The following is a 27,857-nucleotide window of genomic DNA, read 5'->3' as shown; positions in this document are numbered from 1 at the left end:
CTGTCTTACCTGGTCAAATGTGTTAGATTAAGAAAAGACATCAATAAGTACAGGTCTGGATTTCCCCCTCAGAAATAACAAGGAAATTTCTGTCTGTCTAGGAGGACAAGAATAACCAAAATTCCTTTTGTCTTTCAGTTGTGTGAAAAACTTCCATTTTAAAAAAATAAGGAGACATCACGGATGAGGCCACTTGCCTCATGTCTTCCTGTGCAAGTCAGATACCACCAGATCACAGGTGGCGGTGCCAGAAGGTGAGGTGAGAGAGAACACCTGAAGAATATACAGGTAACTCTCTTAGAAGAGAAAGGTTCATGGCTAAAAGGCAGGAGAACTGCAGCCCAGAAATTCTTTCCCTTCGGCCTTAAGATGGAATGACCAACACCTTAATTTAACAATCATTGCTTAAGAACAACATCCATCACTTTCCAGTCACATTTTCACTAGTGTCTTTCATTTGCTTTCATAGCTACCAACTATCTCCAATATAAAGATTTATTAAATAGAAAACAGTTCAAAAATCACCAGAAGCATGACAATTAAAACTTAATATTTTAATATTAATGCATATAAAGAGGGTATCTCTCACTGCGTGCTTCAGTTGAGAGCTGATGGTATTATATGATATAGATGCGAAGTTTTCAAATAAGGATGTAAAGGTTTCAATCCCACAGAAACTATTGGGTTATGTGTTTGTGCCTCAGCATTCACACTTGGGGAAGCCCCACCAAATAAACTGCTGAAGTGTGATACTAATGTTTCTTGGCAGTGAACCTTTCATTGATCTCTTCAGCCTCCATTATGACATCACAGAGGAAGCTGCAGCTTGAACGGGAAGGCACAAATTACACACAATTCTTGTGTAAATCAGGTGGTAAGCTGAATCAGTAAAATAATCAACTTTTAAGGTTAGGTTTTACATTTCATGATTTTCCTCTTGAAATACTTTCCACTGAAAGGACAGAGATAAAAATAAGGAAACTACCACAGCATCAGAAAACCATTATTTAGGTGGTTTGCAAGGTTAATGTGCATCTCTCTATAAAAAGAACCTGTACACAATAATTCCTATTCGGGCAAATGACATTTTACCAGAGAGAAAGAAATAACTAAGACCAAATTGGCAAATGTCACTGTTACCACAGAAATTTCTTTTCAGACATGAGTGAAGAAAAATATCACCAGCTTGTTCACAATGAAGACCTCCCACATGATTATGTGGCACATGTGAAAATAATTTGTTGATTCTAAAGCTTGTATTGATGCAGATAATCTGCTTTGTCTCATAAAAATACAGATTATATGCACAAAGAAATTCCCTTTATTGTATTTTACTATCCTACAAAGAGCGTTCCCAATTTCTGTTTTACACAGAAAAGCAAAGAGTTATTGAAAACATACCAGTTTATATTCAATTCTGTACACAGCATCACATTTTCTTTTAATCAACTAGGACTCATTTTAGTATTTAAGACAGTGGAAGACATGTTTTTATTCTCAACTTGATTGCAATATTGCAGAGCAACACAGCAAAGCTTTTGACACAGGTACTGCATGGGTCAGTCAAGGCTGATGCACAGCTGGGTCTGCCCTTCACTAGCCAGGCTGGGGACAGCCACCACAGCCTTGGCTACAGTGACCAGGAAGAGAAGTGGTTAAGAACCTGGGGAAATGACAAAGAAGAGTAGCACAGCCCACAAATCTGGACTTTGGAAGAGGTGTCTGGGAAACAAAGACATCTTGGGCTAAATAGTAATGCCCTGATTGAGTGCAGGGCAAAATAAAACTATAAAGGAGGCAGAAGCAGGCAGACACCCACAAGGAAGAATTTGGAATCATCATCCAGGCACAAAGGCAGTATCATGAAATGTATATACCACCAGTACATGTAACCATTAGTAATTTAGGATGCATAAATAACTTGAGATTAAAAAAAAATCACTTCAGTAAGTGGTAATAAGAAATAAACTTAAATGTTGACAGACCCAAAAGCATTTAAGTGCAACCTTGACTATTACCTATCCTTATTGCTAGAAATTCCTCCAGATTTTTGTTCAGATTTTCTTTTCCTTTCTTTTATGATGGAAACACAACAAGCAAATTCCTACACTGGAGATTCTGAATATCAAACCATAGAATTAACTTCTCTTATTTCTCTACCACTTGGATTTCAAGGGTATTCTGCACAGTTCCACATCATGTCCTAACTGTTCCCCTAACAGACCCTCATGACAATGGTATAAACACACTACATAACCCACTTCAAAAACAGCAGATCAACAGGTCATGGAATACAGCTCAAACAAACAGATTTTTCCCTTCCCAAAGTGATTTTCCAGTCATTAAAGACATGGGTATACCTTATTTCAAGCAAAGATCAAATACCCTAAAACTTAACTTTATTTGTTTAAAGTACTAAAATTTAAAACCCCAGAATGAAAAGAAAAAAAAATCCACATTGCTGTTTAACCTCTAAGTGACTGTAAATGACCTAGAAAGACAAAACTGACATTGGAACTTTGACAATCAAACTTGCTATGAGGAAAAGCCTCAAGTTCATAAAAGACCAGCAAAGTAATGCAGAGAGAAGTTGACATTGGGGCTGTTTAGATGCAAACTGTTGGAAAGTTGTTGGAAAACCTACACACATTTCTCTTTGAAAAAAAAACAAACAAAAAAGCCAGAAAATACAGACAAAATGGTTGCAATTACACTGACGAATACAGCATAACTAAGTTTTCAGAGTGAGCTGGCAGCAATGAAAAACTTTATGTACAGCAGAATAATTTTAATTTTTGAAGCTGAAAATTACATGACTCAGCCTGTACTCATCACCTCTACGAAGGCACCGTTCTGCTGCTGAAATGTCAGCTCCGCAGCTTCAGCACACAGCAGAAACTGAAGCACAACGTTTGCTTTCTTTTATAACTTAGCTTTTTGGCTTGGATTCTCAATAGCTCTGTCCTTTCTGCAAGTTTGAAGTAAAGCCAATGCAACACTCTGCCCACCAGAAAGTCACACAACAAAGAACAGATGCATCTCCCAGCAGCACATCCCGCTCCCTTCAGCCGCCCGGTGCATTGCCGCCAAGTGCTGTACCCAGCTGTGCTGCCCTCACCTCACAGCCAGTGCCACAGAGAGCTCAGCATTTTAACTAACACCAGTGCTTCTCATCAGCAACAGTATACTCTCTGTCCTTATAGGCAGTTATTTGCAGTTTCTACCCTAACACACTTAAAAAAGCAGATAGGATGCACCAGAAACCAGAATAATTTAGAGTCCATTTCCTCACAGTTTTTTGGGTAGGTATTTCAGACCAGCAACTTTCAGTACTGGCTGGAAGGCAGTCAGGTAAGCATTGAAGTTGCAACTGAGGTAAGTGTTCAAGCTGCAGTTTATCACAAAGCTACATTTATGTAAGCCCTAGTAACATCTTGAATGGTTTAAGACTTGGCTTTTTTTAAAGACTGACAATAGACATGATATTTGGTATGTGCTCCTTTAGCCTCAATCCAGATTTGCACATTAACAAACACTACATCACAAGTTAACTTCAAAGTAATAAAACTAAGATGCCATTCCCAAATATTACATCATGTTTATCAGTTTAATATTTTAGTTTCAGACCAACAGCCATTAACAGAATTACCATATTGTTCCTGTGGTTTTACTCTACATGTAATGCACTTTCAAACATAAGTAGCAAAAAAAACCAAAAAAAACCCAAAACAAAACCAAAAAAAAACCACAAAAAGAAATCCAGCCCCCAGCATGCATTTAACCATTACCTTGTGTTGTTATAGAAACTAAATATCTATGAAGATGCAAGAAAAAAGGGGCAGGGGAATCCCACTGCAAATCCTCCTGTATATTCTGAAGGTACTTTATTTTTTTTTTCTCCATTGCAGATTCAAATGGATGTGGTGAGTACTGCCTCAAGTATCCCATCCTTCCTTCTTCCCTCCCTTCCGTTACCACTCCCCTCCAAAATGTAGGCACACATTTTAAAATTTTATTGGAGGTAGTGAAGCAGGAAGCTGAAGCAAAACCAGATTTTGCTTCTTTCTTCTATAAGGAGGATGGTTGCCCAAATTAACCGTTCCATGAGACCATTCAATTCCCAAATATGTCTTTAAAGAGAACAGATCTGCTTACTGTCCCAAGTCATCTCCTGGTGCAGTTTCTCTGGAACCCACAGCTGGAAAAACATCAAAACCCTAGAATAGCTGAAAGAGGACAAAACTATTCTCTTCAAGGATTCTACAGAAAAGGAGGGACAAGCCAAGGCCTCTATTTCTGCCTTCTGTGCCCCTGCTCTCAAAAGTTTTGGTAAATATATCCCAATTTACCTGATATCCAGGAAAACAAACAACCTAATTAACAAAATAAAAATCAAGAATCTGGTTTGCAAAATTTGAGATAAAGTGTCAAGAATATTTATTTGACTGTATCTGTATTTATTAATTCACCAATGGGGACAACACTTAAAACTTATGGTTTTAAGTGACTACCACAGACTTTTAGCCAATAAACAGTATTTTGAGGAGGGGTGTGGTGGGATCTTCTCTGGAAGTAGATGTCTTCTGGTTTAATTTCATTATCTCTGAAGCAAGTGTCAGAAAAATCTTATCTAGAGAACTATTAGTAAATACACCTTCATGACTATATGAAGAAAGCCGCTCACTTTTCCTGCCTAAGGGAAATCAAGTTAATAGTATGGACAATAGTAGGAAACAGAATATAGAGATCATATCTGCTGATATACTTTTTAACTTTTGAGAGACCTTTTGTCTGAATGCCAAACTATTTTTTGAGGCTTACAAAGATTGCTTTTCTGGAAAAATCTGCCTCAGTGAAAAAAGGTCCCATCCCTAACAGCATCTTCCAAATGATAAATTCCTACATGAGATTTTAAGCACTCATAGTCTAGGTCGAAAGAACAGAACATACTCTTCTTTTTTTCAAATTTACACATTAAAAATGGAAAGGAAAATATTTGATTAGTAAATCACCAAGTTTTAACAGCTTACCCTAGTGCCTGGCACATGCGTTACAAACTTGTAATATAACTCATCAGTGAAGGGGAAAGAAAAAGCATTTCTAGACTCATCCAGGATTTTGGAAAGGTTACAACATATCTGCAGCTTAGAAAATTCATGCTGCCCTGTCACTTTAGGTATGGCTTCAGCCAAGTTCTTCCAAAACACATTAGCATAATGTTGCACACTGTAGATAAAGCACAACATACTTAAATAATGAAAAAGTTTCGACCCTTAAAGTTACTTTAGCAAGTGTAGCTCAGACGGAAAAAAGCTAGTAACAAATACAACCTTGAAACATGAGAGTAAGAGACGACTATTAACAGAAGGCTCATCTACAGTCTTGCTTTACATAATACAGAAAATTGCAGTAAAAAATCAAAGTTCACTAACATCAACAATGTACTTGAGAGCTCCATCTCAGCTGACAATAAACATGAAAAATTAAAGTGTTTTGTCTCTAGAAGGGTTTATTCCTCAGGCCTTTGAAAGCCACACTTAATGACAATGTGACATGACCAAAGAGAATGTGCTCCTGCTCCTGAGGAAATTACTACAGTACTTTTCCTTTTCTTCCTGTCTTCTTGGAGATCCAGTGACAACAAACCCAGTGATAATGCGGCAAAACAACACCCCACCCTAATCCTAAGCAAAATGCACAAATTCTGGGAGCTATTTTGCAAAACTGTGAGATCACAAATACGCTCACAATTTACCTTCACTATGATGCCAATTATCTTTCAAGGAGACAGTTAGGAAAAGTGGATCAGGTGCAACTAAGAGCAGAGGTGCTGAGAGCAAGGTTTACTATTACATTTCCAAATATTTTTCAATCTTTTGGCCAAGATGTTGTGTTATTGGACCCAGAACTGAAGAACAGAAAGCATCAGACATTATCTACCTCTGGGGCTTACAAGATTAGAAACACTTGTTTCAGCTGTTAAGCCAGACAATCTTTAGCCATCAACACATGCCTATTTATAATGTTTATCTCAAATTTTGTTAAAAACTATTAATTAGGCAGAGTTTTGGATACCATTCTAGATCTGCCAGATAGTACCTTCTATACCTTTTAAACGCTAGCATTTTGAGGTGTTTTGGTAGCACAGCTAGATTACAAATAAGCGAAGAATGGAAGGAAGCTACTGTTTAACCTGATAGCAGTTTGGTGGTGCAGGAAATTATACACACATGAAACTACATAAGGTAAATTAAGTAAAGCCTACAAATTATTAGGATTGTCACTCATTCTATTAAGCTGCTACTTGACAACTTTAACATTCTTTCAAATTACTGCTAGTGACTCAATATCCCCAAAGGCACAAACTTACAAAGCAGTCATTTTGAAAGAACTAAGGTGGTTCTCAAAGCTCTCAGTAGTCAGCGTACCAAGAAATGATGCAAAGCAACAAAATGGTTTCTGCTTATCACTGGATCATGGAAGATACCATCCTCTGTCCACTTACAGACACCATATTCCAGATTACACAAAAATATCTTACTATCTCTCCTATCACTTGGAAAGAGATTGAATTTTTCATTTAATCAGGTTTCAAGTGTGAACTCTTTACTCTGACCATTTAACTGTTTTTTCTTTAGGGCAACACTGACAGTGAACACCAGAAGTGATGGAACAGGTCCGTCATTATCACCTACTTCTTAATACAAACATCCATTGGAAAAAAGAGGTTAAGCCATTTAAACTCTGAACTGGCCCATACAGTTTCCCCAAAACCACTGGAGTTGGACCCAACTCCAGTGCTATCCTCACTGAATCTTACTTGATACTATTAAGTGATCAAGAAACCAAGACAACTCTAAAAAGATCATCTACTATATCAATTATTAATATACCACTCAAGGGTAGAAACAGAGGCAGAGTATACTACTCAAGGGAAGAATCAGATTTTTTTTTTTTCAAGGAAAAATACTACTTAGTAGAGGTCCTAATCATTTCCATATCAGATTAAGAGAGACATTTCAGTAACAATCCCCAGGTAACCCCTGAATTTTCTTAATTTGCCAGAATATCTTCATACAAATATGAAGAGAACTGTCCATAGCTTAATGCAGCAAAAGCTGGAAAAAGTCATTAAGTTCAGCCACACTTGTTAGTCAATTACTAGCATTAAATTTGCAGAATAAAAGTGAGCAAAAATTGTTTTGTTCTACTGTTGAAAATGCAAAATATGGAACAACGCATCAATTTTTATTGACTCTAGAGGTTTCCCTAACGATCAGAAAAAAAACCCAGTTAAGTTACTTTAATTCTCACATATTAAACAGCCTGGCTGATTTACTTTGCTGGCAGAAGAGATAAGAAGGGTCTTCTCCAAGACAAGCCAAACCTTTCAAATGGAGACTGAAGTGTCTGATAAATGACAAAACAGATTTCCTGGGGCAGACACATCTTATTTAGGCATGTCATCTAATTTGATGTCATGAAATACTGTAAGGTTTATTACCTATGATGATCATAGAAAGATATGCTTCCAAGAACCTTAATGTCTCACAAGCTTTAAGGAGATTACACAACAGATTTTTCTAAAGCTGTACTAATAAAGCAATAGTTGCATAACTGGCTTGTCTACACAGGACAGAAATGTAGGATTCAGGTATGCTTAGAGCATGGCAAAGAGATAAGAGAGATTCTTGGAAGATGGAAAGAAGGTGAAAATTCCTGTGATTCTTTTGAAGCAAAGGACATTTCTTCAAACAAAAAAAGAATCAATGAGCTGCCATAAACTTGAAGCCATCCTTCTGAATTAAAACCAATTTCATTAATCCAGCAGTTCTAATGCAAGATCTCCAGACCAACAGGAAAGGAATCAGAGTTACCTGGATGTTTCAGCCAGAACTGTGCAATGGATGCCATGATCCTGTGAGGTATCAGAGAAGTTGACAGCTCCTCCTATACAATAATAAAGTTCTGAGGAGAGGAGGTGACAGGGCAAACACCTCCCATCACCCTGCAGGGAGAGGGAAGCTGCAGGGGTTCCCATGAAATTTCTGACTCTTATGTACTGGAACACCAGATCCAAATCGGAAACTTAACAAACCACCAACTCAAAGGATGCTGAAGTATGAGGAGGACAAAAAAAGGCTGATTTGAGGTATACAAAAATACTCATAATTTGGTATCTTCCTAAGACATCAAGAGTAGTAATAACCCTATTTAGAAAATTTAAGTTGTGACTCTGCTCTACACCCTTTTGCTCATTGCAAAGACCTGTCAACCCAGACCATGCTGAATTCCTGCATCACACGGGTTGACTTGGTGACTTCGGAATATTTTCATCTGATACAGTGCAAGGTTTCTGAAACTAATATCCTCTCTATCAATAAGCAGTTACACAGACAAAACGACAGTATTGTTAAAGCAAAAAAAAAAAATCCATGTTTTCAGAACAAAAGTGACGTTTAGCACAGCAAGGCAGGAATAGAAATTGCTTTAAAATCCAACAGCACAATTGTTTATTTTAACTGATGCCAAATTACCAACAGTTTACATCAAGAATTATTATAAAAAAAAAATCCGAGCACAAAACAAAAATCATATGACCAACACTTGAAATATAGCACAGCATACCACACACTAGAGTTTACTGATTTTTCAAAACATGCATAGCACAACACAATTCTTTTAAGAAAAGTCATCACACATCAGCTCAGACAGTTGCTGTTCCAACCTGGCTTGCTGAATCCATTCAAACAGTGGGCAAATATCAGAGTACGTGACTCTACACTGTGCTAAAGTCCTGAACAACAGCAGGAGACAAAACACTAAAGAGAGAGAAACAAGCAGAGCATTTCAAAGAGAAATGCAGAAAGCCATGGCAAAGGGCACATAGGATTGACACCATAACAGAGAACAGGGCAGAAGTGTATCCAAAGCAGCAGACTTAACCAGGGATGCTTCCTCTGTTTTAATTGACACAGCTACCATGCAGCAGACAGTGATAAGTGAGCTGGGTAGCTATTTTATTTAGCAGATACAGCATTACTTCCGTGCCAATGTGACATTCTGCACCCCAGCTGTAGCTGTACTCAGACTTTTCCATGCAACATGAGCTACACTAAAACAATCCACATGCATCAGAAAAAGTACGGCCATAGGAAACTGAGACATGTTCAAGGTAAATAAAGTTGCACAAGTCATTTTCACAGCAGAAGAGAAGTGCCTTACAGTTATTTTCAGCATCTGCATCTCAAAACCATAAAATCAAGAGAGTTAACTGTAAAGCAACCAAAACTTCAAATACACTCCTCTGTTTAAAACTAAATTGAAAGCCCAAGGTGAGAAGTGTCAGCATGTCCATCTAGCTTTATGAACTGCCAAATACATAAATACTTTAAGCAAAGATTTTTATGGACAACTCATCATGAAGTGTCTTCTGAAGAATACATAATCAGCATTAAAAGCTGGCACACCAACACCATCTATCATGAAGACCATCAAAAACTTCTCCTACAGAACCTTATTTTAGTTGACTATAACTTCCAATCTGAGCAGACATGCTTATATATTCTTGTTCATTAAAGGAACATGTCACAATAATAGCAGTTTAAAAATATTCTCTATACATTATTCTTGTCACATCTCATTTTCCTGCACACCAGACACTGACACTTATTGCAATTCCTGGGAAAAGACTAGGCATGTGACAAATCTAATAATTGAAGATGTCAATTTGAGAACCTTCAGATAAAAAGCTATTTATGTTATAACTCTCAGAGATATAATATCTACAATTATATTTCTGCACAGATATATCTATATAGATATATTCTTGCAGCTGTTAGATCAATTGTTTACATGAAGGAAGATATCCTACATAACTGACTGGACAGCTAAAAGAACATTTCCACCAAGTAGGACTTGAACATCACCATACAGCAACCACTTTACAACAATTTCACTACAGTATAGTATTGGAAAAGACTTCAAAGAAAGTAATGAATAATATATTATGATAAGGGAATAAGGTAGTAGATTTAACGATATATAAAATATACTGCACAAAGCCAATTTAAGAACCTCTCTAATAAATACAAAGAAGTATTGCAAAATTACTGTAAGCATTTAAGTCAAAAGAGAATCCCCCAAATTTAGTAAAAATCTTTAAAATTTAGCCTTCTACAGAAGTCTTGTTTCAAGGAGAAGGGTCTGATAAATAAATCTATGCAATTAACCAGAAAACTTGGTAATTTCATTCAAATGCACCTTCATTTTGGCAGTATGTAAAGATTATACTTGTGCATAAAAAGATCGATTAACAGTTCTTGCATGGATCACAATTTTTTATTATGCCATTTAAATTGTAACAAGCAACTGTCACTTTTCATTCTTCCACCGTGTTGTGAATTTTACTGTGCATAATAACTGCATGGAAAGACCAAGTTCTAGCACCAGTAACACTGCACTGAATTTCCTTGCAAAAGAATTGTCTATGCAGTATTATCATTAAAATCATCATTTAATATTACTAAAGCACACATCTTCAGGAATTAAAGTATTTACTGCACTGCTCCTCACAACCACCAATGAGAATGACAGTAACAGAGAATCAGGACAACACTTTTTTTTTAAAGTTCATCTTGGATTTTAAAAAGCATTGGATGCCTAAAATACATCAAAATCCACCTTCCCTGTTACCAAAAATACTTTCCAAGCCATTTGGGTGTGAAGCATAAGAGAGGCAGCAGCTGGAGGCTGGGAGACAGCTGCACATCTGCTGGAATTGATTTCCTTAACACCGTGACATAACACGTGCCATCCATTAGACAGATTATTCACTTCACAGAAGTAATGCAATTTGTTTGCTAGAATCTACTGTTTCAAATGCTGAAAGTCTCACTCCTGAGGCATGTGCTATCTTCAGCAGGGGAAACTAAAAACCCCAAACAGGAACCATGCTTTCCAGCGGCTTCTTTAAGCTGCACTAAAAAGTTCTGCGAACACACTTTCACCAGTGCAACCTGGGGGGCTAACAGGAAATAATCACAATAGCAGCATATTCCTAAGCTAAAAGCAAAAAATTAGAATGCTATTTCCCCACAGGGAAATAACTGCTTCATTCCATTAAAAAAAAAAAAAAATCATGAAACATGGATATAGATCTTTACACTTCTCTACATGAAGGAATAGATGCAGATCAAGGAATATGTTTTATCCATGTCTGTTTATATGAGAGATACCATATCAAATGAAGGCAAAACAGATACTGGTGAATGCTAAATAACAAAGGGATAGCTTTTAGGACTTCTAATTCAGCATTTAATTAAAATATTTATTTTTAATATTTAAGAAAAACAAATAGTTCTAACATTACAATAAAGATGAGAACTAGTGAGAGCAACATGTGACATGCCTCTTGACTATCACAGTGCAGTTAAAATAGCTCTTCCCAGGTTAAATAGCTGTAAAAAGTAAGCATCCAGTTAACTTAATGGGAAACAGACTCCTGGAACCAGTGAGCAAATACAACAAGGTTCTGAGACCCATCAACGTACCTCAGTCTTGACACGCATACAGTCACCTACTGGATTTAGCAGCACTAATTTAATTCACCAAACTGCCAAACGTTTGTACTGCTAGAATACTCTTGTTTCCTTCTTAGAACCATTCCAATAAGAAATTGGTAAACAGCGTTTAGTTGCAGCCATTTCCCCCCTTTAGATGAATGACAACATTACTAAGAAAATTTTCTTTGCCAGACCTCTTAAAAAACACATTAAAGATTAGTTTTAAAGTTTGATAAAATGTTTACAAAGATTCTTGATAAAAGCTTAAAATGCATTTTCATTTAGCCATTAAAAAAAGCAAATAGCATTTATTATACATTAAGCACTACAATGCCCTGAGGTTTCTGCTTAGAGTTCTCACATGTAAATGCAACCGATAAAATGAATATGACTTGTTAGCTAAGGAAGAAGCATTGCATAGGGAAATGTTTCAGCCTCCCTAGGATGCAACACTGTATCATGCTTCTGCTGTTTCAGATACTTACAGATAATTGGTTCCTGGCAGGATGATGTTTAATTAGCACCAAAGACATCCACTCCTTTTACAAACTAAATAATGCAAACAGCACAGGTAACCTTACACACGGAGTGCCATAAAGGTTTCTTCACTGCACAGTAATAGAAAGTCTCAAGGACAAAAGCAGATGTAGACACTGTGCCCGCAAAGTCAGGGCCAAATTCAAGACCATGAGGAGACTGTTGTTTCACCAGCATTTTTAATAGCATTGACTCACACCACTGCATTTCCTTGAATACCTAAAACTACTTCAAAGGAGGTTGTAGCAAAGGTGGGGCTGGTCTCTTTTCCACAGTAAGAAGCAACACAACCAGAGGAAGTGGCTCCAAGTTGTACCAGCTACTTAGACTGGATATTAAGGAAAAACATTGTCCCCAAAAGGATTGACAAGCATTGGAACAAGCCACCCAGGGAAGTGGTAGAGTCATCATCCATGGAGGTATTTAAAAGATTTCTAGATGAGGCATGTGGGGATGTGGCTTACTGGCAAACTTGGGAGTATTAGGTTAAGAGCTGGACCCAATTAACTTAACAGGCTTTTCTGCCAAACAATTGTATGAATCTACATCCACAGGCAGCATTTCAGAGAATATGACAGTGCTGGAGGTGAGAAGTGCATCAGCCATAGCATGGCTCCGAAATGTTCCTGGATGTGAAACAGAAGTCCCCATGTAAAGTATAAAACATAATTAGGTGGAAAGCATACTGCCTTCCCTCTTCTCTCAGATGAAAACAGAAGATGAAAGCTTGTACAAAGGTACACAGTTTTCCACAATAGAAAGGAAAAGCATTAGGCCTATATTGTGACAGCCACTGTGCATGTTAAACACATCACTTACAGAGATACCACCTTTCTACCTTGTTTTGTGGGGGAATGCATAACCACCTTCCCAACTTCAGAGACTGAACACTTGGGAATGCTACTGCATTCCCTGCTTGCAGCTCTGGCACCAGAGGGCAGATGAGCCTATGCCACAAACACAAAGACGCGAGGCAGCAGATCAGAAGGGACAGACCCATTTTGAGGCTGCTGATGTGTTACTACACAAGTAGCAATGATTATTCAGAGTACCAAATTTCATTCAGCCATATGACACTTACATGAAGGCAAGGGCAGAAATCTCTCTCACAGAGGAAAAAAAGCCAGAACATTTGCTTGACACACACCCTGTTAGGGGACCACAGCATTTTCCTGTAACTAGACCTCTACTATTTTGATTGCTAAACCTACCGAAGACACTAATTCTTCTGACTTTACAACAAAACACACACCATAATTAAGACCTTCCCTTAAACAAGATGTGTGCAATTTCAGATTCCCTACACAGCATCCTCAAGGATAAAATTATTAAGGAACTACATGTAGGAAGGGCTGTCTGTACAAGGCTTAACAAGGAAAATGTTCACAGCAGCAAACCATGCCTTTAACAAAACTTGGTGTCAGTTTTGTATGGGAGATAAGTGAAGGGACAGAACTCATCTCACCTATGTAAATAACTGTGCTTAGCATTCCTTAAAATAAAACCTGATTCTCAGAAAAGCATAATTTTCTTTCAGAAAAGTTTTAAATACAAGTGGACATTAACCATCTTCAATCATGCCTAAATCAAAATTTAGACGTGTTTCATTATGCATGCAAGGACAAAAATATAGAAATTTAACACATTCATATTGATTTAGCTGGTCACAAACATTTTGTTCAGTTTTCAGTATTGAATAACAGCTAATTAATCTCTCCTGACATGATAATTTTATTTTAATTTTGAAGTTCCTCTTTAGCTTTGAGACTTCACTGCAAAAAAATCTTCACTTTGCTCTCTAGGATAAAGTTGGGAAAGTATGTCTCAATAACTTGAAGTGCTCACTGAAGTTCTCTCTGCACACATGCCAACAGAAAAAACCCTATATTCTTCTCATTAGTTGACCCCATTTAATTTATCCCTCACACTCTCAACTTTTCCACACATATAAAGCCAAAGTCATTGAATGGTCTGGAAGGACCAATCCAAAACCACTGAATGGGTTGGAAGGGACCTTAAAGATGGCCTCATCCAACACCACTGTCACGGGCAGAGACACCTTCCACATCCCCAATTTGCTCAAAGCCCCATCCAACCCAGCCTTGAACACTTCCCAGGGTGGAACACCCACAACATCTCTGGGTAACCTGTTCCAGTGCCCCACTACCCTCACAGGACAGAATCCCCTCCTAATACATCATCTCTACCTAACCTGAAGTCTGAAGCCATTACATTCATGAGAAACAACTTAATTGCTCCTATACATCATGTAATGTAACCTTGACTAATATTTGTTACTACAACCCAAGGCTTTTGCATTTTCAGTCCCTTTTTGAAGCTGCTCAAGCTTTTTTCTATTATCTTGATCTCAAGATGTTATTCAAGCAAAGCCAGAACTCAAATCACCAGAGCAGTTCAGAGACCTGCTACTTTAAGAAAACTGTGTTTAACTGACAACCATGACTGGTAAGAGCTTGTAAAGACATCTGGTTTTCTGCATCGATAAAAAAAATCTCTTAACAGTTTTGTACTCTTCAAAACTTCTGCAATTCATTGTGTTCTGTGATTTCTCAATATCAGTACTTTCAAATTTATTACAAATATTTTCATTAACAAAGTTTTCAGCTCACTTGCTTGTTTACATCAATGTTCAAATATCTTCACAGGTGACAGGATGAAATTAAGGTCTGACATGTTATTAAGTAAATGTAGATGATTCCTTCCTAGAATATTCAGTAAAACAAAACCTAGTGCCTTAAAAGTAAAAATCAGCAGGAAACCATCATCAAGAGATATGACAACTAAAAGCATTTTAGAAAAGATATTTTAAACATATAAAAACGAAGGACTCTTCTACCAAAAAGTTCAAGACAGCGCTTGCATTTTGAAGGTGGTTTTTTGGGTTTTTTTCCTAGTGAAATTCTAAAAAATTCATACTTGGTTAACTTTAAATCCGGTGTTCCATGTATCTTTAAAAGTCCCATTACTGCCTGCCTGTAAAGAAAATACTCATTGACCTATGGAAAAAATAAGAACTACCAATCACAGCTGAGGATCCAGCAATGCTGTAGGGGTTGCTGGCTTGCTTCCCTAAACAAGTAGTTCTGAGGAAGATTGGTTTCCAAAAGACATACAGTTCATTCTTGATTCACAACCTTGGTTACCCTGAAGTTGGAGAGAATGTTTTTTACCTATGTTCATTATAACTATTCCTCCCTCAACATCCTATTCTGCACTACAGTCCCCTCCAAGGCTTCCACCTCAGATTCTCATCCACATGGTAGTATTTTTAGTTTCTGCTTATCCTTCTGAATTTTCAAAGATTCCCCATGAATTCCTGTTACACATCCTACCTGCCAGCCATACCAAAGGTGCATGAATAGTACAGTACTGTAACCACAACAGAGATCAGCACATTTAGTGACAGCATGGGCATAAAACTGAAATTCCAGGATGTTTAAAATAAACACAGAAGAAATAGAAAATCAGCCAGAATCGGAACAAATCAACAGCAATGTATGACTAGAAAAAATCTTAAGTTCAAACAGGCCACACAGCAGCAAGTAGGTAATTTGCAATAAGCACAAATGATAATCAGTCTCTCCTTTGGTTTGTAAGTCTGCTGCAATCACATTTATCCAACTTTAACAGTGCTGCACTACAACATCCTGTAACAAACACTGTGATTCCACCACCAATACAGAAGTCCAACTCTTGATTACTAAATCATGAGGTCTTTCAGAAAACACAGGCATGTCTTCATAATTAGCAAAATTAGCCCACTCATCCAGCAGCTTCAAGGGACTCTGTGCAACTACCAAGAACTCCTAAGTCTGAATCTGAGTACCTTTTACAGGCAAAACAATCATACAGAACACACATGCTGTTGTCAACTCAAGATCCCAAATTTCCTCACAAAGTTTCATACAATCTTCTACCACTCTCAGCATTCTAGGAACAGAACATTCCTGAGCTGCTCAACATGCAAGATCTATTAATTGAACACTCTCAACCCAAATAGCTAGGCTCAAGAATTAGATACGCAGATTCTTTAAACAAACAAATTCTCAGTAACATTTCAGGGCTTCTGATCCTGAGTCAAGAATTCTTCCAGACTGTGGAATAAACAGCATCTATTGCAAGGCACTTGGTTTCCCCTCCAAGCAGTTGAAAATGAAAGGAATGTTGTTTATCATCCTAAAATAGCTCTCAGTTAAACGCTAAAGTCATCATTGGTGAAAAAGACAATTTCAGTCATATGGTACTTCAAATTTATCTTTAAAATACAGCCCATTACACTGGTTCTTCCTGCCACTGTATCTTCAGGTTTGACATGCATTTAAAATTCCTCTTCCCATGATTTCTCAACTTCTCAGTTTCATAAAAATATCTCACATCTCCTTGGAAACCTGAACACAGCACAACAAAGACGACTGGCTCTAATGCTCAGAAGCAGGTTAGAAAAACAACTGCATTCCCTTGCTAGTTAGGATAGGGTTCAACACTTAATTTCTCCTCGCTAATGTATCTCTCAAGAAGCTCTCTCCACCATTAAATTTCCTACTTGTCTTCTCAGCCACACTCCCAAATCCTACCCACTTTTCTCTACTAACTTGAACTCACCTTGAGGTTTCATGAGGTTTCTAAGCATCTGTGCAGAATATTCTAAGCTATTTAAGGAGGCTGCAATATCCAAAGCAATACTTCACTAAGAAGTAACCCTCCCCCTGCAAAACTGCTACAAATGAAGTGAATTAAAGCCTTTTTTGCAGAGGTATTTTTAATCTTGATTTACATCAGCTGGTTTTTATACCAAGTGCTCTTACTCAGCACAAGACACCAAAAAAATCCCACAGGTTTCTACTCTGTAGCTGCCACAACCACTGGCTTGGGAATTGCTGTTTAGATAATAAGGCTGCTAGCTCCTACCAAAACCCAGTATTTGACCATCCCAGTTTGAGAATCTTAGTAGGAATTACTCTAGTTGCTGTAAGAAAAAAGGAAAGTACTGCTTCTCATTTTGCATGTAGGACTACTCAGGGAAGCATAAACATCCTCTGAGCCCACCAAAAGGGGCTCTGCCCCAGCCACACGGCCTGTGGTAATGTTTCAGGTTTAGCCAGCATTTCCCTTGCAAAGCCATCTCCCCATTACAATTCAATTTAAAGCAAAAATTCTGAAGGTATTTCCTAGGAATTACCCATTTTCAAAGGAATAAAAGTCCTCTCTCCCAGGAACTAAGTATTTTCTCAGTTGAAACATGGTGAGAAATTAGAATTATCCAGTTACTGCCATTTAGTTAAAAGCCTTACAGAGAGACATCCCAAGAATAATAAGCAGCATGGAAATATCAATATGAAGGGGAAAATCAAGAAGACTGAGATTTCCCCTGCCCCACCAAGAGAGGAAAGAGCACACAAAAGTCAGAGAAGAATTTCCTCCCCAGAATACCATAAGAACAAGAGATTATGTTCAGCCAAATGAATGCTGACAAGTTTACCATGAACAAAAAAGGCTGCCTCTTCATACCTCCACCTAGGGAACACACTGCTAAGGGATATGGGACTGCAAGCCAAAAGTTTAGTAGCATTAAAGGGAAGCACAGAGGATTAAATTACATTGTAACAAAAAATATTTGAATAACAAAGTGCTAGAATAGATACCAAAGTCTTTGAGTCTTTTGACACAAGTCAAACTAACAGGATCACAGAGATACACCCCAGAGTATATTACTGTCATAACTGCCTATTGCACATTTTTTTTTGAATCATCATCCCAAGCATCTGTTACTGCTCCTAATTAAAGAACAGATGGTCTGACCCAATATGGCAATTCCTATGACCCTATATTTATCAGCAGGTGGGGAAATTAAGTTTTGAGGTCTGAAGCAGCAAAGAAAGATTAACAAAAACAGATAGCTAAATAGGTCTCAAAGCCATCTGGTATACGGCACTTAGTGGAAAAAAAAATATTCTTCAAGATTTCATACAATGAATTTTCCACAGTCTCTGTACTGAGAAAAACTGGCTTCCACAAACTCTACCAAACGCAAATATGACTTAACTCCAGAAACACAGACACTATCAAGATAATAATTGAGCCCTTTTTCATGTTAAACTAGTGAAGCACAGCTATTCCAGCTGTACAGTGAAATTTGTGGAAGTGAAAGAAGTCAGCATGTTGACATAAAAGCTGGGAGTTCATTTTCAGTATAACTTTCTGATAAGATCATTGTACACACCAGTAAAAGAAACAAAGAAAACAGTGTAGACAAAGGAAATAAAAAGCTCTGGAAAGGGTTAGGGTTGGGGGCTTTTTTGCCTACATGTTTTAAGTGTGGGTTAAAAACACACAGGTGAACTGTGGAAAGCTACATTCCCAAATCTGGTAACAGATGGAGAAGACAGCTTGAAATAATTAATCTGCACAAAAAGAGGATGTGAGTGAGACTGATACTGACCAATAAGGGAGGAGTAACAACTGAAAGTACAGTTCCTTGCCTTAGTAACATCTCTCTTTCTATAGAAATGTTTCAACCTTAAGTGGTACAAAAGGGAACTTCCAGTAATATATGCCTGTATGGGTATTTTCTTTTTTTTAATACTCTATTGGAAAAAATTTCAGTGGATGAAAGTTCTATGCTCATGAGTCACAAGAACTTCTGATGAGCCTACATTCTGAAAACATGTGTGATCAAGCTCATTATGTTGTCAGGAAACACTATAATTGAACCAACATAAATGAAAATTTCCCTTTCCATATAGAAACAGTGATGGGAATGAGCTAATACACATTCTTAAACTGAGCCCCCTGTTGGAGACCAAAGGAACAAGGAAGCTGGTTACTGGGGCATTCTCTGTGAAGACAAGAAGGATGTTCCTCAGGCTAACTATGAAGCAGGATTGATCTGGTAACAGCAGCTGGTCAAAATGAGGGGCCTCCTCCCAGCCCACACCAGGCAAAACACCTCCTAACAGCAAAGACAGCACTTGGAGCATTTTAAATTAATCTTAACTTTCTCTAAATTAACAAGACAGAGGTGCTGATTTCTTGTACACGGAGAATTTAATGAAAAAAGCTCCAGAAAATTGCTAAAAAGTAAAGCTTAAGTCTTAAATATATTCCTACATAGCAGCAAGGCTCCTCTCATACCCATCACCTCTTCCCTCTGGAAATATGAACATCATTAACCTGCACACAGAAAAACTGCCCACAACTTCTTGCATTTGTTAGTTCATAAAAATTACTGCACTCAGATCAGAAGGTGGGCTCCAGCTATTCATAGTGTTTAATCCCATTTATCTGTCTTTTTTTTTAAAAACATAATTTTCACCACAATCTTGGAAATTATTTACAGATCTATGGTTTTTAGACTGTATATTAACAGAGCCTGAAAACACAATGCTGAAAGTTATTTTTCTCTCCCACTGCCATTTACGTTTTCAGTGCAATATAACAGTTATTATTCTCCTAACCATTATTCACCTAATTTTAAAACCTAAATTCTCCTACTATTTTAAAACCTACTTCTAACACAATTAGTAAGCTGCAAAATGCTGAACTTTTGTATGACTGTCACTCTGAAGTGTACTCTGAACACATGAAAAACTAGATGTGACTGATTTAAGTCAGTCTCCCCATCATCTGGTTACCTGACACACTTAGGAGAGCTACAGCTTCTGTGCTGAGGGTGGTAACTCACCAGGGTGCCAGTCAAAAAGCACAGAATTCACAGAATCCTTGATCACTGAAGACCAACTATACTACTGCATATGTGAATTAAAACACCCCAACTAGAACAAAAATCCATTCCACTGTATGAAGCTAAGCCTCTCCTTTGGTGCATGTGTGATGGGGCAGGGGAAGGAACAAAAGAAAGATAGTAACATTTTACTTTAATCCATGCATTTCTTTAATTGAAAAATATTCAAAGATATTCTTAAACATGGAAAAATTGGCATTGAAAAAATCAAAATATTATCTCAAATCACCTTAGGGGAAAGTGAGTTCAATGCACACAAATGACATCAACTGAATATATGGAACCATGCTGTACTGACTTAGTTAAACCATTGCCATTCCCACACATGAATACTCTGATGTAAGGTTAAGACACTTCTCAATTTATCTTGTTATTTACCAGGAATATTTTTACTTCAGGACTGATCTCAGTTTCTAAGTTGTAGGAAAAAAAGACACTAGACATTCTAAAATACACTGGATTTATGATTTGACATTTCACACACCCATGTGTCAGCAGTGACACACAGCTCTGCACCTATGCAAGCTGAAGAAGATACTTGCTTCAAACCAACTGGTTGCCTACAGATTTCTGTATTAATCTAAATACATCTGCATTAAAGTATTGAATTGTTGGATAATATTAGAAAAACAGGCCTAATAAGGCCACCTTTCTTGAAATTAAGAAAATAATTCCAAGTGAGCTTTAAAACAAAGTAAACGAACTTAATGCATCCTAAGCAGAAAATTTTACTGAAATTCATAAAAAGGGAACTATTGTGAAAAAGTAAAAGCTGTGATTGCAGATTTCAAGAGTTCAGTGCAGTTGTAAGAAATTAAGAAGCTCTGAAGCCATCAGAGACTCCCTTTAGAATCCAAACACCTTTCTGACAGCAGACTACATTCTCCCCCCATAAAAAGCTTTCAAACTGACACTGCCTACCACAGTTCTTAAGTTACCTAGGACACAAGGAAGTACTATAGATGTAATCAAGGAAAATAAACATCCTGGAGAAAACAAGAAGTATGCAGCATGTTCTTTCAGGCAAGGCTTAAGAGCCATGAAATTAAAACAAAAATGCACACAGCAATTACAAACTAATAAAAAGCAACATCACCCTCATTTATATATCTTCCATTTAGTATACAGATCACTTATGTTAATGGGATTGTGTCCTGTCCCTTCTGTTGTTTAAGGCTTGCAGAGGTTCTCCTCTCGCACAGACCAAATGCATTCTCAGTTAAAACACACTGTTATGCTGACACAAGTTCTGTAAGCTTGCATTTGAAAACTCTTATTGTGTCTCAAATTTGCACTAGTCTCAAAGGGTAAATTTTACATATATTTTATATCACAGTTAAATATAAATATTGCTCAGGTGAATTAAGACCAGACCTCTGTTTTAGCCTACATCTTACTGCATTTGCAATTTTAAAGGACAAAGCCTTTTATGGCTACATTTTTACTCATAAAATATTTAAAATATGTTCTCCAATTAAAATATTTTCCCTATGGATATGGTAATTTTTAATGTGTACACATGAAAAGAGCTATGGTGATATGTTGACAGGCACCTGAAAGACACTGACAGCCAGTTGTCCTTCATAAATAAGAGAAGACATAAATTCACAGTGATAATATATGAAAATATCCATAGAAAAGGAATATTTGGTTATACCTACTTAGAATCACTGCAAATCTGACTGCCACAATACAATTATGAAGTTGCTTTCACTTTCTGTAACATTTTAAAATGTTGCTGCTAAGGATCAATGAGGCACATCAGGTGCAAATGTTCTTACTGACCCCTGCTTTGAGTGCTTGATATAAACCTCCCAATCAATGTCTGCAGGTGTTAAACACAGCTGAAAGTACTGAAAGTTTAATGACAGGCAAAGTAGATCTGCTCCAAAACTGAAAAGTTTCAAAACTTTATAGAAGGCTGATTGCGAAAAAAAAATCTTACCAAAATAAACCTTACAGTAGCAATTTTTATTGGCTGTTGTTTCAGATGCATATTTATACATTATTTGTTACAAAATACAATTTTATTTTTTTTTAAATGAAACTGTAACTGATTAGATTGATGAATGGTAAGAATGGTAAGAATTATAACTGGGAAAACAAAATAGCTTTGGTACAAGTAAGTACAGATGTTTACATAAAGGAGGTGGAAGAAAATCTCTGGTTTTGTTGAATGCACTTAAAAAAATTATTTTGTAAAATCATCTCCTAGTTCAAAATTCTACACAAATTATTCCCTATAGCTGTACATCTGAAAACCAGATCACTTGAAATACTCTGAAGTCTCTTTATAAAAATATGAGCAATTTAGCACGGGTGGGTTGCTTTCCTTCAGATGGGACAAAAGATCAATGGATTTGTGTTGGGCACTTCTATTTTTTGTAGGTTTCACCATTGAAGGTTTATGCAATCTATATTTGTCATTCATTCTATATACCAATAAAAGCCTGATGAGAATTCTAGAATTTGAATTATACAGAAGTGGCCTATGGTACCACAGATACGAGTACAAATACCTGCTTTCATAACCATAGGACAGTTCCCTCTCAAAGGCTTGTTAGTACAGATAATCCTTTTTTTTCCTGTTTTGAGTAGTCTGCAAATGATTCTGATTTTTAGAGAGGCCCCCTAGTTGCAGTTTTCAACTATAGGTGCTCCATAAACTCTTCACAATTTCTTTTTCATACAGTTACATTATAGTAGATGGAAATCCTTCCTATTAGCAGACGAGGCCCTGTTTTTAGTACAAGACAAACATTTCTTCACTCTTTTTTCACATGAGACCTAGTAGAAAGAACATCCATATGCATACAAAGAAAAACTTGCTTACACAATTATTTCCAAAGATTAGCACATGTACAAAACCATGATTGGGTAGAAGTCATTACTGAAAGGTAAGAACAAAAACAATACACAAGCACAGATGGTTCAATCCAAGAATCAATCCATTGCCACTGCAGTTCCCAACACCTCACGTTCAGCCCTGTCTTCCCTGTCACAGCACAGGGGATGTAGGGCTGGTACTGACTTGTGACCCCCCAGCCCCATAACCCTTACCAATTTAACAGGCCAACAGCCTTCTGCATCCCATTTTTCTCCCCCACCTAATCCGTGTAATGCCAGCTGAAGCAGCCCTGGCTTGTGTCTAACCCAATTCCCTCCTTCCAAATTCAGCCCTTCTTGTCTCCCACTCCCCTTGCCTCAGTGTGGCTTTTCTGGCCTTCAGAAAGAAGAAAGCTATAACCAGAAAAGGTAAAAAGGGAAAAACCCTTCTCCAGTGCATGCTGCATGTCCTCAGCAGGCCCATCCCCTCACAAAGGAACTGCTCTTTTTTCAGATGAACACTATTATTTTCTAGAGACCACAGAGGGGTCCTAGCAGGAAGACTCCTCCTGAGCATACAGCAACTGGGGAAACAGGAGATATGTACATCACAACACATGCATGCAAAAGGAAATAATGATGGTACTAGACACAGCTTTCACTTTTCCCTGGACTCCCTCAAGTCCAGGGAATTCAATACTTCATCTGAATAGTCCCCTGAAATGTGTGGCACCACAGGATTTCTGAGCATTATTTTACAGCAGAATAAACAGCTGACTTCTCCTACACTTCCATATGTTTCTGCCCTGCAAAACAGCATTGTGTATGTGTCTCTGCTCTCAAGGTGTCTAAAGGCCTCCCTATTGATCTACCCAATCTGTGTGAGGGACAAAACAGACACTGACATCTCTGAGGCCATAGAATGTGTGCTGGGGGCCCACTCAGCCCAGAGCTGCAGTTCAGCATCACAGCTTCAGCCCAGTTGGCAGCTGGCCATTGCCAGGAACAGGGGACTGAACTCTCCCATCTCCATTCCCATCTTCTCTATTTCAGGCCTACAGTCATCTCCTCACATTACAGGCACACTCAGCTTCCAAACCAGCAGAACAAACTTTACTATATCCTAAAGATGTTAAGAATGCATGTATGCCTCCCAAGTAGGAGGAGAAGAAGCAAACATAACACAAGCATATAGAAAACTCATGGCTCAACTAAACTGAAATTAACCTGTTTTAGAACCTTCAAAGGAATGTACCCTTGTGAGGGTAAAATACATATATGGGCTAACTTACCCACAAATTCCTGTGGCATATTTGTGAAGCTGTCTATTTCCCTGAAAATGCATTTCTGAACTGGGGAGAAAACTCTCAGAATATCTCTTACTCAAGCTGAAGCAAACCTTCTTACAAACATAGATAATCCTTTATCCATACTGTACCATCTGACATTACACTAAGAGTTTCAGAATAAAGACAAAACATAATGTTCAAGAAATTGGTTAATGCACAGAATGTCTCCAGAACATAAAACTCTGTATTTCTAGAAAAGCTGACAACTGGCCTTGACAGTATTTATATTTGAAGAAACAAATCTACAGTTCAGCAACCTCAGTAAATCCCTACTTCCACAATTTAATGTTAATAACAGATTTAAGTGAAAATAAAGGCCTCACTAGATGCCTATCTTCATAAACCAAGATATCTGCAGAGAAATGGATAACCATTCCCTTGTGATGATGTAACTAGTTTGAGACTGCTGGCAAACAAAGTTAATAGGCAGCTGAAGTCCCTCCTTTTTCCTCCTCCTCAAAATTTCTAAGCCAGAAAACTAAATCAATCCCTTAACTCTTTTCCAATATGGTTCTTAAAATCCAGAGTGGAGCTTTTGGCTTTCCTTCCAGTACTTATTCCCAAAACGCAACTGTAAAGTATAAAATTCAATTAATAATGTTTTGATACAAGACAGCTCATCCAGACACTACACAGGACAGATTTACTATTCTCATCATTAAATAAAACATTCAGAAATCTCCAGAGACTTATTTTTCACAAATGTTGACAGAGACAAGGACTGCTTTTATCATCACTGTCTGAGCTTGTAAGAGAAGTATACTATTCATTTCAAATGACCAAACGAAAAAGAAAGTAGCGTCCCCTGAGCATCGATCATTATTCTCAATTATAAATCATGAAAACCATACTATGTACAAAAAGCATCCCGTTTTTAAACATTTCAGATTTCTCTTCACACCCACACAGCTATTAATACATTTCACTAATTCATGTTTTTAATTTTATGTTCATAGAAAACAGCTCCACTTACAGAAAAATGGTTCCTCTTGAAAATATCACAGGCATTTGAAGGACACAGGTAATCTCTCTTCAAAGAAGCAGCAGCTAGTAAAACAGAAACAAAATATACAGATAAAATACTCTTGTTTAGAGTTAACTAATTCAACAGCTAAGTAGCCAACAAGTTGGAGAATGATATTACTGAAAAAAAGAACCTTCCACTGACAACACCTGCCACAAAATCTTAACAGTATCAAACTGCAGTGCTTTTCTAGAAGAATGGTCCAGGCCATCCAGAACTTTTTTAACCCAAACAAGTAATTATTTACATTTTTCCTATCCTCAGGAGGTTCTGCGGATAGGATTGTTATTCATTGCTGCTTATAAATCAACTCCTCTCACCTCTCCTTCTCCCACTCTGCCCCTTTTTCTCTAAAACACTGTCCAGCTTTCACAGTCTTTGTTCCTCGCATCTGAGTTTGCTCTCTGTGTCCCAGCCTAGCATCTCCTCCTTCCTTTCTGCTCTTCAGCCCCTGGTATTTCATGCCAGCTGCTTCCTCGCTGGATGCCAGCACAGACAGTACTGGTGGTACTGCACAGATTGTCCCCACACCCCCGTTCTGGGGGAGGCTGCGACTGCAGCGGGAACGCCGCTCGGGCACGGGGGAGAGCTCAGGGGCCTCGTCAGACCCTGCCAAGTCTCACCAGTGTTAGAAACTGGGAGTGAGGAGAAACAAAGGCCCTTCATCAAACTTAGCTACTGGAACAGTAAACCTAAAATGGGTGTGCAAAATCTGTCCAAGCTAAAAAGCTTGAATTGGAACAACTCCTTCATGGTATAACAGCTCCTCTCTAGCTTCCAGGGGATGGGACTGCTAGAGCTATTCATCTAAACTGCAGAGTAAGCTAAATAAAATACTGGGTGTTTTTCCTGCACTGTAAATCTCAAAGCTGACTGATGAGTCAAGATATTGAGACTAACATTTCCAGAATGATAGTTAAGACAAACCATCAGCCTGTGCAGACTTGACTTGCAACACTAAGCTACAAACCTCAGAAAATTCAAGACTCACTGATAAGCAGCTCTGGCTCCAAAGGGAACATGGCTGTAGGCAGCCAATGCAAAATATGCTACTTCCATTCATGAGGCAGTGTCACTTAGAAAAGGATACATTTCAGGTAGTAAAACAACTCAAGCAAATCCCAACACAACAGCTTCAAAAGTTAACTGTAGAACAATTTTTCCAAATGCATCAGAACCAGTACTGCAACACCAACCACCATTTGATTATCTGAACTAAGAAAATCATCTAAGAGATGCCTTCTGTCTTTAACAAGGCAATACAAGCACGTGTGCTGTGCCCTGCAGCTCACACTTCATGCACTCATCCTCTCCCACTATTCCTGGGTGAAAGACCCTGAAGCAACCATCAAATCAGCAGAGGGGGAAGCCTGGTCCACCCCTTCCAAAAGGACATCAGTTGAAAAATTCAGTGAATTAATGTGTATGTCAAGCTCAAGATTTTTGTTTTCCCATTTGCAACTTTTATTGTGTAAGCTGCCTATTTTATCCTCCAGTGGCTGTTTTGGTTTTAAATTTTACATCTGCTTGGGACTTTCAAGGAAACAGAACAACTACAACGACAATTTCAGTAGCACACTTAATTATTTCAACAGCTGTTCATAAGTGAGATTAATTCCATTAACAATGGGGGAAAAAACAAATATAAAAGAAAAACCAACCTTCACTGAAAAATGCAACTTTTTTCCTAAGATCAGAAACTGCATTCTGTTTATTTAGGTCTAGCAATTTTTATTTTTAGCACATATCCTTAAACTTTCTTTCCAATTAAAACAGGCACACTAATGTAAAACTCTGATGGAGAACTACATTGTCAGTCCTCCAGCCATTTGGAATTATTTTCTACTTGTTTTGCACTTAAAATGCCTTCCCAGACATGACAGATTAAACAGAAGCTCATGTGTCATGCAGAAGCAATCACAAAACCTACATGGAAAAAAACCACTAAACCAGATTGAATTTGCATCTGTTTGTCTTCCATTCTTCTTTAATGTCTTGAATTTACCAGTATAGTCAATTTCATAGAACTAAATAAAGGAAGAGATAGAGTACCATATTTCAGAGCTGAGATTTTGAGTGTTCTGTTAGAGCCACATAATTGGTAGCACCAGCAAAGGATGCTCAGTGCTGGATCAGTAATTCACTGAGAAATTTGTCAAACAGCAACCATTTAGAGTCAGAGATTTCTGCCTCACCTCTGGTCTCCATGGCTTCAGTTCTCAGCACATGTAGCTGCGTTATGGTTATTTGAACAGACGTTTTCAGGCACCATCCTCCACTAAGTGGTTCCAGCCAGGAACAAGGGGAGACCTTATCAGCAAGGCAGTCCCAAGGCCTGTGTTGCAGGGTACATTTAGAAGATACCTAGCAACACTTTTTGTTCCTGAAGCTACAGCAAGTCTGCTCAAGTGACAGATATAGTACAACAAAAATAGTCATAAAAGCCATTCGTTTGTACAGCGCTTTATATCTTTGCAAGCCAAGAACCTCCTCTGTGCTCTTTTATACTGTTCTGACTAAGACAAGAAGACCTTTAAGTCAGTCCTAGTCCTGCCCAAATAAGAACTGCAGAAAAACACCATACACACAAGTAGGTGATTAGCAATACCAACAGAGAATTAGCTATTCCCTCCAAGTCTTCCTGAGTGAAATACCAGTCCAGAAGAGCTCTGCAAGGTGTCTCTGGGGGCGGTGGGCTACAAATCACACTCCCAATACAACAACAAAGAACAAGTATTATCTCTTTTATTCTGAGAAATACCAACACTGCTACCCAGTTCATTAAGAATGAGTTG

General features: G+C 37.8%; 1 protein-coding gene and 1 long non-coding RNA gene across 13 annotated transcripts in view; one reads left to right on the top strand and one right to left on the bottom strand.

Annotated features, from left to right (window-relative positions):
• SIPA1L1 (signal induced proliferation associated 1 like 1) overlaps window positions 1–27,857 on the bottom strand; it is a 199,885-nt gene that overhangs the window by 92,618 nt on the left and 79,410 nt on the right. For 7 of the 12 annotated variants that reach the window (XM_064424423.1, XM_064424422.1, XM_064424420.1 and 4 more), the window contains one exon: window positions 25,012–25,085. The exons of the other annotated variants lie outside the window; for them this stretch is intronic. The gene's annotated coding sequence lies outside the window, so the exon portion shown is untranslated. The remainder of the gene's footprint in view (window positions 1–25,011; window positions 25,086–27,857) is intronic. 12 annotated transcript variants of the gene reach the window in all.
• Window positions 869–4,363, top strand: LOC135302127 (uncharacterized). The gene is made up of 4 exons (XR_010363826.1): window positions 869–908; window positions 3,295–3,351; window positions 3,909–3,923; window positions 4,139–4,363. It is a non-coding gene; the product is annotated as an uncharacterized LOC135302127 (long non-coding RNA).

Source organism: Passer domesticus, chromosome 6 (assembly GCF_036417665.1).
Source record: "Passer domesticus isolate bPasDom1 chromosome 6, bPasDom1.hap1, whole genome shotgun sequence".
Lineage (NCBI taxonomy): Eukaryota > Metazoa > Chordata > Aves > Passeriformes > Passeridae > Passer > Passer domesticus.
This window is presented reverse-complemented; position numbering and strand designations above follow the sequence as displayed.